The sequence below is a fragment of the Silurus meridionalis genome, chromosome 1 (assembly GCF_014805685.1).
Source record: "Silurus meridionalis isolate SWU-2019-XX chromosome 1, ASM1480568v1, whole genome shotgun sequence".
Classification (NCBI taxonomy): Eukaryota; Metazoa; Chordata; class Actinopteri; order Siluriformes; family Siluridae; genus Silurus; species Silurus meridionalis.
In genome coordinates this window covers 11,218,621-11,230,980 of record NC_060884.1, presented here as the reverse complement: position 1 = coordinate 11,230,980, position 12,360 = coordinate 11,218,621, and the positions used below count along the sequence as shown (strand labels likewise).

General features: G+C 35.4%; 1 protein-coding gene across 8 annotated transcripts in view; it reads left to right on the top strand.

The window, feature by feature from the left end:
- chl1b (cell adhesion molecule L1-like b) overlaps positions 1–12,360 on the top strand; it is an 84,403-nt gene that overhangs the window by 26,077 nt on the left and 45,966 nt on the right. The window contains exon 1 of one of the 8 annotated variants that reach the window (XM_046847055.1): positions 1,748–1,955. The exons of 5 other annotated variants lie outside the window; for them this stretch is intronic. The gene's annotated coding sequence lies outside the window, so the exon portion shown is untranslated. Of the gene's footprint in view, positions 1–1,747; positions 2,089–3,780; positions 3,800–12,360 lie in introns of those variants that run through there. 2 more of the 8 variants (XM_046847079.1, XM_046847070.1) reach the window with 2 other exon arrangements.

Sequence of the window (12,360 nt, the reverse complement as noted above, 5' to 3'; positions counted from 1 at the left end):
GAACAATGTCAGGTTTGTTCAGCCTAGCTGAACTCCAGAGAGCTGGCAGCTTTGTCCATCCTTTCCGCAGCTTTATTCTTCCCCTTCGTCCACTGTCCTTCACTGCTTACCTCTGTAAGTGCTTGTGCAAAGTTCATAAGGCTTCCCTCTGTTTATGCAACTCATAATAGCAGTCCCATCCTGCTGGCACTTGATGGGAGTGCCAAGGGACCTGGATTGACATAGCAATGAGTGTTCTCAGAGTCTGGTTTTGGCAATCCATTCTCTCGATTAAATACACCATGGCATTTGTCTTAAACCCCATTCTTAGTTATTTAAAGCACATTGACGTTTTGAAGCGGTGGATGATTCAAGATGAAACTTGTTTGTGTTATTGCTTAAATGAAGATGAATCACAGTGATGATTAATCACATGATTTCATCAATATAAACAACTCAGCTGAGTTATTTTAACTGATGGCAGCACCTTTATTGCCTTTCATTTGCCAGAACATCTGTTGCTCAAGTTCACACAGGACAGGTCTTTCCGGTTGATCGCAATAAGGTGTAAGTGATGTATTGCCTTTATTTGAATCTGAACTTGAGGCATTCATTTGAATATTAAACAACACATTGGTGTAACGATATATAGAAAGGATAGTTATGTCTCTTATATAATTAGTTAAGATAATTAGCTTTAGTCAGAGGGGATGAAATTAATAAAACCTTTAAAAGGCAAGCTTACAAATACATTAATTATGTTTGATTTCTAATTTTCTGGTGCCTGTAAATTAAATGCTATTACAACGAATTGATAGCACCTGTTAGGATCATATTTCCTACAGCAAACCCAATAAAAGCATGGACAATGCTGTACATGGCTGACATGTCAGCTTGATATAGGCTTATGTAGAATCTCCTCTGCATTTTTTTATATATTTTTTATTTCAAGAATTTATTTTCTGTGCTTTGAAGCCTTTTCTGTCTCTTAACGACCCGTAGCAGTAAAATTCAAGCATGACCCCTCTACCTTCCCCCCCGTTTCCAATTTTCCTCTTCCGGCTTTCCTGTTAAACTGTAAGTCGTACACCCCATTCCACATCATATATCATCCTGAATCTCCCCCTCACCCCTCTTCTTTCCAACATAATGGGCAAGGACTGGGTCTTTTTCTCAGTTTGCTGGTTAGGGATTGTTACTAGACCACCTATAGCTATAGTCAAATAAAAATCACATGCTCCTTGGGTTTCTGGTCATGTTCTGGATTATGTTCCCAGTGCAATTGATGCCAATTAGTTGAACATGAGAAGCCATTTGCAGCTGTTTGTAGGTGTCTTAGAGACCTGGAGCAGAGTGTGCTGAATCCATGCTTGCCTCTATGTGTGTATGTGTGTGTTTTTAAAGCATGTGTTCAATGATGCTATGATAGAAGAAATGCAGTTTAATGATAGAAAGTCAGTTATTATGAGTTATACAGTAATGTTATTTAAACAAGATTAAATATTGAATGCAGATAATGCATACGAATATGCATTATCAGATCTTAGCTTTGATTGCTTTCTTGAAGGTCACTTTTTTATTGGAAAAATCTATTTTTTAAAGTAGTCATCCCTTTTTTAACATTCCTTTACTGGTGCCCCCTCTCTCTCTTTCTCTCTCTCTCTCTCTCTCTCTCTCTCTCTCTCTCTCTCTCTCTCTCTCTTTCTCCCCTACCCGCTCAGTGCAGTGAATAGCTCTCAGATCAGGCTTTGTGCAGCATGATTGTCACTCACTTAATGAGCTCTTTTGCCAAGGGAGAGGCTCTGGCAGCATACGGTTTTCCTGTGCCTCCCATCTCGTGAACGCCTACAGAGTACTTTCTCAGCTCCTCGTATCACAAATTCTTGTCTGCATTCTGTTTTCAGTCTGTTGTAATGTGTATCAGAGGAAGGGGTTAGCCAGAGGCAGAAGAAAAGAAAAGAATGGACCGAGGACTTGTGAGTAGTGAGATTCCTGTTTTGTGTGCTTTGGCTGAGCTTGTTACAAGTGCGCCAGGTTTGGGATTACAGTAGCAGAGCAAGTGTTTTGGGTCTCGGCACATGTGTTATGGGTGGAGTCTTAGGAAGAAAGGTGAGATTTAAGATTTGAGGATTTTTTAAATTCTGATTTTTAGTGTCTAGGAAGAAATGAAAAATGTTTAGGTTTGGCTTTTTACTCATTTATTGTACTGTATTTCATACCATGTACATCTGTTGTTCTGTTTTTTGAAAAGTGCATCAGTTTAAATTGTATGTTTTATTTCCAAAAAAAAAAAAACATTTCTATCCTGCTGTTTTTATGGTGACAGCTGTTAGAAAGTTTCCTGTGAAGCTGGAAGTTCTCATACAGTTAATCGTAAAAGAAGAGTTAAAAGAGATACACGTTTATGTAAGCACTGGAATGATGAACAAGCACAGAACATTTTTACTATGACCGCCAAATCTTTAAACAGACTGTCATGGAGAGTTTGTCCAGATCATACCAGGAAGTTCTTACTTGTAGCATTTGGCATCACACATCCAGAACTTGAAACAAAGTGGTCATGTGTTAAATTGTGGAAGCAGAGTAATACGTAAAATCAAATGAGAGCTATTTACTCACTGCACCACCTCAAAATAACAATTCTCCACAGCACTGGGAAATCAAAATCTCCCTTTGGTGCAGAACACAAATTGGCTTCAGGTTCAGATGCCGCAGATCTGGAAGGTAATTTTCATCCATCTTTTCCAACTGTGACCAGTTGCTTTCTGGGAGATTGCCAACATCCGTCAGATGTTGTGAGTGGATGTGGTGAGAGCCTTGGCTATTTCTGTTTCTACGAAATAATCCAGCAGTCTCTCCTGTGAAATTGGTCCCAGCCACACACCCACTTCATGCCACTCAAAACGAATCACAGGCTAACATCATTATTGTCCTGAGAATGAATACTCCATGATTCACAGACTTCAAAGAGACAGAAATAGGAGATAAAAATCAGAGAAGGTAAATTCAAGCTCTCATTTACCTGCAGTTTTAATCATGATTTTTTTCTTTATGTGTTGTACTGTATGTACAAATTTCAATTTCTCTCTCACCTCTTTTTCTTTCCTTCTTTTTCCCCACTTCCCACTTGACAGCACATCTGTGATCACAGAGCCCTTACAATATGTTCTCTTTTATTCTTTACTGCCTCGCATGTAATCTCAGCTGTACAGAAAATATATTATTTTTCCTTTAGCAGTTTGTAGTTAAACTGTTCTTCCTCAAGTTTACTTGAAGAGAACCTCCCTATAGTTTACAGTACCACATGTGGCACTTAAATAGGCTTCCTGAGTCAAACAAAGGTGAATTGCAGTAAACTGTGCTAAATGGAAACAAAGAAGATTTAAGTTTTAAGCCAAATTCTTGAAAAAGGTGGATAAGATTAAGTGATTTTTTTTTTTAATGTTTGTGGATAATGAGATTAATCTGTTACTGATTGATCTCAGGTAAAAGTAAGGGATCTGTGAGCCACAAAAGCATCTTTGTTTGTCATCCAGGGCCCTAAATACTCTTTTATGGATTTTATTGTTCAGGTCAGCCACAGTTCTTTTTTCATGGCCATGCTAAAATCTTGATTCTGTGTTGTTTGTTGAACAACTTTTCAGAATTCTGACATTAGATGAATGATCCTGCTGAATGATCAAACCACAACCCAAATGTAACTCTTCCTATAGGCAGCAAGGTTATGTGAGTGCTATAACAATACTGTATGTGTTTTCCTTTTATTAGAGGTGTTATGCAAGAGGAAAAGCAGGTTTCCAGTTTGTACATAGAAAGTTAGGTAAGAAAAGATTTGTATTTGTATTTATACTGTAGGTATTTGCTTGGTTTCAGGAACTTATGATAGCAATAGCAAAATAAAGAGTGAAAATCCCTTGAATATAGTCAAGATAGATAGATAGATACATACATACATACATACACACACACACTACAGTTACACAAAAACAAAAATAGTACAATAGTGCAAAATAATGCAAGTGGCAACATTTACAGTAAATGTAAAACAGTTTTGTGTCAAAATCTTGATTATGTGTTCATTGAATTCTGATGTTTTAGATGAATTCTCCTGCTGAATGCTCAAACCACAACCCAGATGTAACTCTTCCCATATGTAGCCAGATTATCACATTAAGAACTCTTGGTATCTTCATGGATTCCAGAATAATCTATCATGTGTAATAGTAATCAGTGTTCCTTTTGTATAGGAGTTATCCAAAAAGCAACTTCTGCAAATATGCAACCATGATCCTTGAAGTAATTTTTGCCTTTCTAATCAACCCTGTCACTTTGAATGAGGAAAACAAATAGACCTTTACATGGTTCCAGGCCGATTATATGCTCAGTGGATATGAGCATTTCATTTGTATATTTTCTAATCTTTCCAGCATTGATGCATGACTTATGGATTTTTTTGCCTTTGTCATTTCATGTTTCTCAGTGATACAAGTATTAATAAATGACTAGTTAAGATTCAAGTGAAACAGTAATCTTAAAGAAAAAAAACAGTCAGTTGACAGTTAGATATAAGCATGTTTAGCATCCTTAGCAGTTACCAGAAGAGCGTCAGGCCACAAAATCTGTTCCATTGTCCCACTTTGTTGTTTATTGTTTTGAAAATGCCTATTGTTTTGAAAATGCCTATAGGTTTTGTTTTAGTCATTGCTAAGTTATAGCAGTTGATAGATTTGCTGACTGACTTGTTGGCCCATTTGAAGGATTAAAAATTATTTTGATAATCTTTATAAGGAAAAATCTTTTGGCAAAAAAATTAGTAGGATTAGTAGTGAAAACTAAAAAACATAGAAATCAATCAATAGGTTGCCTGTAAAACTGTTTCAACTGTCAAAATGTTTTGATGAATAAGGATACTTTTGATTTTCCACAATATTGTACGTGTTTGATTTAAAATACTACAAGATTTAAAATACATTACAGATATTAACTTCCCAGTAACAGAAATGTTTGTTGTGGCAGGTTTCCAGGAGAACAGTTTTTTTATTATTACAAATAAAATGGTAATACATGAAAGATTTTGTTAATTTACAGATTCTTATTGATTACATAGATGAAAAGACCCACCGTGCACACTGTGAGATGAGGTCAAATGTCAATTTAGTTGCATCTTTTGCCAGACATACTGTATAATGATATGTTTATAAACTAATAAAATTGTTTAGACAATTCGCCACATGAAAAGCAGTATGCTTTTAATGCAACAGGGTGGTATATGGCCAAGGCAATTCATTCAGACTTGGTTTATGCTTGACACATGTCACATGCTGGGGGATTTTTCAGATTCACTCCATTGTGCTGAATAGTACTTATAGTATAAGCTGCGATTTTCTGCAGAAATTCCAGTGCCTTGGGCAGTTTGCATGAGTCACCAATACTTCAAAAAATAAAGAAAATGAATGACTTTTCACAGTATGTGTTTCCCTTGTTTTAGTGGCATTATGCAAGAGAAAAGGCAGGTTTTCAGTTTAAATATATAAAAAATATTGATATATAAATATAGATACAATCTGATTGCCGTATTTTATTTATACTGTAGATTGTGTTGGTGACTTGTTTGGTATCAGGAACATTTTGTTGTGTAGCAAGACTATGTTTGCAAATTAAAGTACATAAAATGTGCATAGTTCATTTTACACCAGAAAGCATGACTAGCAGGATATATATATATATATATATATATATATATATATATATATATATATATATATATATATATATATGTATATATACACACAGTACAGACCAAAAGTTTGGACACACCTTCTCATTCAAAGAGTTTTCTTTATTTTCATGACTATGAAAATTGTAGAGTCACACTGAAGGCATCAAGGGCTATTTGACCAAGAAGGAGAGTGATGGGGTGCTGCGCCAGATGACCTGGCCTCCACAGTCACCGGACCTGAACCCAATCGAGATGGTTTAGGGGTGAGCTGGACCGCAGAGTGAAGGCAAAAGGGCCAACAAGTGCCAACTCCTTCAAGACTGTTGGAAGACCATTTCAGGTGACTACCTCTTGAAGCTCATCAAGAGAATGCCAAGAGTGTGCAAAGCAGTAATCAAAGCAAAAGGTGGTTACTTCGAAGAACCTAGAATGTGAAATTTTTCAGTTGTTTTACACTTTTTTGTTATGTATATAATTCCATATATAATTCCACGTGTTAATTCATAGTTTTGATGCCTTCAGTGTGAATCTACAATTTTCATAGTCAGTGTGGATGCATTTTTTTTCTGAATAAGGGCGTCTGGTAAATTTAAATGTAAATTACTGTCATAAGCTGTGTCTTATATTAAAAACTCCGACCTGTAATTTTATATATTTATCAAGTATTTACTAATAATGAATATTCAGACTGGTATGCAAAACAGACCTTTTAGAGAGAGAGGCTTCTAGTTAACTATATATATATATATATATATATATATATATATATATATATATATAGTTATATAGTATACCACTTAATCAGAGTGGTATTTTTTATATGTATAATAATGATTTGTAAAATAAATAAAAGATCAAAAATAGGGAATTAGGGGTATCTCTTACAATCTATTTTAAATCAACTAACTCCATTTGGGGTTTTGGGAACCCCTATGTTAATGACAGGTGGAGCTGACTATTGAGCCAAGTTATCTACCAGATGGCAGGTAAATAAGCTTCCTAAATAAATAAATTGGTCATTGCAGATCATTGATAATTCATAATCCTCTCTGCTCAGCTCACTAACTCAGCGACTGAGCTAATTTAAACCATATTCATTAACGTGTGTACTAAGGATGGAAATGGGGAACTATGGGTAAATTACTCATGGAAAAAACTACAGAAGAAAACTACAGAAAGCACTGTACAATAATAAAAAATACAATCAATGAAATAATCTCATGTAATGAAACCAAGCTTGCAATATCAGACAATACAACAATAGCACAGTGTGTATACACACACACACACTCAGACATCTTGTATGTCTGACTGCAGCTATTGCATCAATTTAGAATTGTGTAAATAAATATACAGCAAACATTTTGCTATTGTTTTATTTACACAATTATAAATTGATGCAATAGCTGCAGTCAGACATACAAGATGTCTGAGTTCTATAATAACTGTAATAGTATTCCAAATAATATTCTCAGTTATTACTGAATATTTACAGTACAGACCAAAAGTTTGGACACACCTGCTCATTTAAAGAGTTTTCTTTATTTTCATGACTATGAAAATTGTAGATTCACACTGAAGGCATCAAAACTATGAATTAACACGTGGAATTATATACATAACAAAAAGTGAACTGAAAATATGTAATATTGTAGGTTCTTCAAAGTAGGCATCAAGAGAATGCCAAGAGTGTGCAAAGCAGTAATCTAAGCAAAAGGTGGCTACTTTGAAGAACCTACAATATGACATATTTTCAGTTCACTTTTTTGTTATGTATATAATTCCACATGTGTTAATTCATAGTTTTGATGCCTTCAGTGTGACTCTACAATTTTCATAGTCATGAAAATAAAGAAAACTCTTTGAATGAGAATGTGTGTCCAAACCTTTGGTCTGTACTGTATGTCTGGTAAAAAATATTATGTTGATAATGTTTTTTATTTATATGGAAGTACTTACAAAAACATGTTTCCTTACTTTAGGAATCCATTTGAAACAGCAGAACTACTATTCTTACTGTTTGCTTTTGCCTGAAGTGCATCTTTGTGTAGTGAAGGCTTGACCTAGACCCTTGGAAAGCCTAATCAATAAAATCAAGGAAAGCATGTAGCAGTTTACTGATTTTAGGAATGTACTGGATTTGATGGGGCTTTTAAATTGTGTTTTTGCTAGAGTCAGGGGGCCTGTCCATCTCTGTCGCCCACAGCACGTTTCACTGTGGTCATGGGGTTATTCGTCATCCTGTCACAGGGGAGCTTAGGTCAGGAACTCCACTGTTCATTTATTGTGGTTGAGGCTGTATCCATCAACTTCATCATCTTTTTACTCTCTTGGTCATGTCTTAACACCCACTCTATCTTTCTGTGCATCTCTATGAAGCCTGCAAAAATCCATACTTTTACTCTATTTCTTTTTTTACTCTCCTTTTTAATGAACATCTTCTACTGCAGCTCCAATTAATTAATTAATTTTATTGGTTAACAATGGAACTGAATTGAACCACTGAATTAAATATTGTAGCTGTTTAGGGTTTTATAGCCAAGCAACTGTTATCAACATTTGCTTGGCTATAAAACCCTAAACAGCTACAATATTTAATTCAGTGGTTCAATTCAGTTCCATTGTTAACCAATAAAATTAATTAATTAATTTACCATTAGTGTTCAGTGTTAACAAATATAAGATCCTCAAAATGCTTTTCCAAATTCGATGAAGTTAATGCATTCTAAATTAGCAAAGAAAGCACATCATTTTCTAAGAATCTTTGCATATTTAAGCATACTACAACACTGTAGTGATGTAAGGCCAAGATTGCACACCTTTAGTGGTGACACTACAGTCTTATGGCGTATGGCTTGGATAACTGTAACATTAACTAGATTGTGTAGCATGAGAAGGTCACAGCAGATGACATATTGGCACAATTCTTTATTTATATGGATTGAATTTAAGTCAAATAAGTTGATATATAGAGTGTAGTCTTTGGCCTAGTATGAAAGAAGGGATAAAGCAAAAAAAAAGAAAAAAAACCTTAATGAATTGCCTTGCATTCAGAGCAACACTCCAACTCTAATTGGTTATTGTTTCATCATTCCCAAATATGTTTTTTTTTTTCATCTTTTATTTTCACCCGCTATTGAAAATTAGCTCATTGGACAATGAAAATTAATAAACAAGTGATTAAACACAACTAAAATAAAATGCTATAATCAGCTGCAAGGAAACAATTATTTGGTGATGTTAGTCACAGTCATGCCTGAACTATGTGGAAGGAGCCCAAATCAGATCGTCCACTGTTAAATGTGTTCGAATGCACTTTAATTCAGCTAGTATGAGTTAATCCAATTACCGGCCAGCATGAAAAACTCCCACACAATAAGTAATTTAACACAGAACTAGCAAAGAGTAGCAGATGGATTTTCCTAAAGTAACAAAAACCAGTGCTGGATGACATACTATACAAATTACGATTGTTCCGAAGCTATTTATTTACTCATGAGAACAGCTCATTTTTACATATATATTAACAATAAAATTCTTAAAGTGTCCCAGGTGCATACATCTAGGCAAAAAAAGGGTGCAAACACAAGGGTGTGTTAAGTGTGGGTGGCATGGCATGGTTTTTTAACTAAATGATCTTTACAAGGTGCCCCACTCTGTCACTTTAATTTCCCACCTTCCCAGTCCCTTGATTTATGCTTATCCGCAGTGCTAAAGGAATCCTTGCTGTGAGCTAGGGAAGTGGAGGAAAGGGAAAGAGATACTATCCATCTGAAGAAAGCATGCTCCAGATTTTCCTTGCCCCAGATTCCATCCTCCTCTCCTCCTTTTCTGGCACCTGTCATATACTGATGTGCTTCGGCAGTGCCAGTACTAGTAAGGGTCAGAGGTCACACTGGGCTTCCCACGCTGGCAGCTTTTAGCCTCCTGCCAACTTCAGCAAGCTAGGGTGTGAGGCTCCGGCACAGAGCGAGGGGATCAGGAAACAGCCTGAGGTCCTTTAACAGGTCTTAGTTCTATGTACATGAGCAACTGCCTGGCAGATTGGATGTTTCTGAATCAGTTATACTCTAGCATGCTCTGCATATGCTAATAAAGACATTTAATGACAAAGAGGGTGCTAATATCAAAAGATATAAATGTACTCATCTATGAATTGTGTGTTTGCGTAGATGCTTTGCGAATAGTCACTTGCCTATATAGCATATGGATGAAGTAGTGCTAAACTACTAATGTCTTTCATGTCCGGTCCCATGGTTTACAAGCTGTCCCCAACCAGATGGCCATACTGCGTTCTGCTAGACACTCAGCAATAATGAACAGCAGCCAAATTCAATTTGATGGAGGGCCCTCCAGTTCAATTAGAGTAAAGATATAGTGTATCCATTTGAGAGGTCTTTGGTTGTTCAAAGTACAGTATGCTTATATTAATATTAAGAAGACATTTTTAGAAATGCCTAAAGCACATTGTTTTAGATAAAAAAAATATATGGTTAGTTATATGGCTCAGTGGTGCAAAAACCAATTTTCTTAGCTTCTAATGACTTTCCTAGGAAATCACAAAGGTCATAGAGGAGGTCAGAGCAACCAGCATCGACTTGAAAAAAGTAGAGAGACAGGGTTAATCCTACACAGACTTGTAGTGCAGTATTCATGCCCATCTGGAAAACAAACCCCCTGAAGAGAAACAAAGGAAATCGACTCCTTCTTGCTCATATGTCAATTGTTCAATAAAGTCTCCATGCACTGGTGTTTGATCTATGTTTTCCTGTTGGGTTTGTTAAATTGAACGGCAGATTAAATAGTGCAGAGAAAATGAGAGAGGCTGGATCTTGAACACTTCCTGCTTACCTTTTTACTGGTTTAAAGAAACCATTTGCACACATTGTATGAATGTACACTATATGGACAAAAGTATTAAGACACCTCACTGTCTTAGCCATATGTGGCTCTTTCCCAATCTGTTATCACAAAGCTGAAGACACACAATTGAATAGGATGTCTTTGGATGCAGTAGCATGAAATTTTCCCTTCATTTGAACTATTAGCCCCAGACCTGTTCCAGCATGACAATGCCCCTTCGCACATTCCCAGAAGGGTGGAGGGAATTATACAAGCAAATTGGGACTAAATATGGAATGCAAGACTCAAAAAAACAAATACCATACTTATGACCAGGTGTCATAGGTGCAAACTTTTGGCAATATATTGTGTCATATTGCTGAGCATTATTAAAGCACAACGTTTTGTGGGGTCACTTATCTGAGCTTGTGTGGGATTCTAAGACTACTTTTCTCTTCAACTTTCACAAATACTCATTATGTTATAATTAGTAGTTCATTTTGCTGTTGGATATTTGACTAATTAGAGCCAAAGGAAGCAATCTAATGAGCTGGGTCACAGCCTGAATGAGAATGGCTCAGCAGCAGATAAACAATTGACTTGACTGCAAAGTCAGAGCTTAAACACAAACATGAATGCTAAATGATAAAGTTAATTAGAGGCAGTGACTTAAGGATCAGCCAGGAATTGGCATTACAAATGTTTTTTTTTTTTTGATGTAGCTATGTAAATTAATATAACAAATTAATGTAATCCGGTGGTAATTGGTACTATAATATCGCATTTGTAATTATTATTTTTATTTAATGAAAATTCATTGATGTGTAAAAAAGATTTATAGTCATGACATATTGTCATATGACTCATTTCCAGTTAATACACTAAGATTAAGGGTAGGCTGGTCATACAATAATTTGTGATATAAATGTTCCCTGAAAGTGATTTGTGAATATTATCTGGAATGCACATGCACCATCAGTTACACTGTAGAAATGCTTGCATACAAGATGGTATAACTCTGAGATTTCAGCATGGATATAAGAATAGTGAAGAGTTTCCTGTTTATTAATTGTTACTGATGTTTACTTCATCATATAAAATTAGACATACAGATGTGGATAAAGCATATGACTGAAATATGATTGGATGAATTGCCAGATTGGAAAGTGATTTTCTCCTTTTCCATTTTTGGGGTGAGCTTTACAGTAAATCTACTTTCCACCAAAGAGAATTACAATTCAAAAAAGCCAAACCATACTATCTAACTACTCTATATAGAGGAATGTATAATAATGTCATATCCTTAAAAATAAAAATATCATTGTTAAGATTTTTTTTTCAGTACACTGCACATAAAGTAACATGATATTGAATTAATGTTGAGCAAACTGTATATAATACTAAAATTATGTTAAAAACATATGCAATGCATTTTTGATGCAATAAAACTGCTAACAAAAGAATTTGGTCATTTGACATTCTATGGTAAACATAAAAATAAAAAAGCCAATATTTGGTATGACAAACCTTTGAATTTTTGACTTAAATAAACATTTTGCATCTTTATAGATCTCTTAATGCAGCTTTAGATTCCAAATGTTTCCATCATCCATTTGTACATATCCATGTGGCACTGTGCATTATGGCCGAGCATCTTTGGGCTCATGTGTCCAAAGGACATTGTTCCAGAGGTCTTACTATTCTTGTCAGTCTTTTGATAACTGTACTCTCATGTATGTTTACATTTAACATAACTGAGGACTGTTCAGTCTAAAATGTAACACCTGCTTTTTTTTTTTTTTTTTACAATTTCTCTGAGC